Source organism: Cebus imitator, unplaced genomic scaffold (assembly GCF_001604975.1).
Source record: "Cebus imitator isolate Cc_AM_T3 unplaced genomic scaffold, Cebus_imitator-1.0 Scaffold53, whole genome shotgun sequence".
In the NCBI taxonomy this organism is placed as follows: Eukaryota; Metazoa; Chordata; class Mammalia; order Primates; family Cebidae; genus Cebus; species Cebus imitator.
Window position 1 is genome coordinate 3,615,507 of NW_016107368.1, and position 1,213 is coordinate 3,616,719.

A 1,213-nucleotide genomic window follows, 5' to 3' on the forward strand; every position below is an offset into this window, starting at 1 on the left:
AAAAAAAAAAAAAAAAAAAAAGAAAGTTCTAGATAAACCTTCTTTCTGAAATCCCTGAGACTTTAGAATAACCAGCATATGCCAAAAAAATTAATACATAAAGCGACCATCAGAAAGATGAAAAAATAAAGTAAAATGAGCATCAGAAAGAAATAGTAGAGGACAGGCACGGAGGCTTGTGCCCGTGATCCCAGTGCTTTGGGAGGCCAAGGTGGAGGATGGCTTATCTGGGAGTTCAAGACGAGCCTGGCAACATACTTAAAAAAAACAATTTTTTAAATGAGCCAGGCATAGTGGCAAGCCCCTGTGGTCCCACCTATTCAGGAGGCTGAGGCAAGAGGATTGCTTGAGCCCAGAAGTTTGAGGCTGCAGTGAGCCGGGATCACACCACTGCTCTTCAACCTGGGCGACAGAGTGAAACAAAGAACACTAGATATTATCCACTCAGGGTGCACGAGGATTTGCCTGCCATCTGGGCTTTCTTCCTTTTTGCCTGGAGCTTTTGGGGTGCTCCTGGTCCACCAACAGGAGCCCCTCCCTGGGGGCTGCTCACGGGACAGCGTTCCTCCCCAGCTGGCTTAGTGGGGGCGCCATCTCTGCCCCGGGAAGGCCCTAACTCAGAGCCTGCCACCAGGGGGCGTCCGGCAGGGGGGCGGAACACAGGAAGGCTCGCTGGTGTCAGTGTCATGATTCAAGGGGGCTCTGTGCACTCAGAGGCCGCCAGGTAGTTTATGATCTTTTTTGAGCCCAAACAGAACCCTCCTGGGTTGAATCTCCTGCGGAGATTGAGGTGGGGTCAGGCCTGTCTCCAAGAGGTCACCGCGGAGACTCCGTGGCTGGCCTTCTTTCCCAGATGTGCTGCCCTGAGCTGGCTCTGTGGGTACCTGCTGTGTACCAGGGCCTGGGCTCAGGGCATCCTCTGTGTCTGCATATTTAATGCTCCTGGGAGGCGACAATATCCTCTCCCTTTTCTACCTGAGAAAACTGATGCTTACAAATTCCCTGACTGTGCCAGGCGCAGTGGCTCAAGCCTGTAATTCCAGCACTCCGAAAAGCCGCGGCGGGCAGATCACTGGAGGTCAGGGGTTTGAGACCAACTTAGCTAACATGGTGAAACCCTGCCTCACACACACACACAAATACAAAATTAGCTGGGCGTGGTGATGCACGCCTGTAATCCCAACTACAAAGGAGGCTGAGGCAGGAGAATTGC

The 1,213-nt window shown here is 52.2% G+C and overlaps 1 protein-coding gene across 6 annotated transcripts in view; it reads left to right on the top strand.

The window, feature by feature from the left end:
- RFX2 (regulatory factor X2) overlaps window positions 1-1,213 on the top strand; it is a 117,183-nt gene that overhangs the window by 101,717 nt on the left and 14,253 nt on the right. The gene's annotated exons all lie outside the window — the stretch shown is intronic.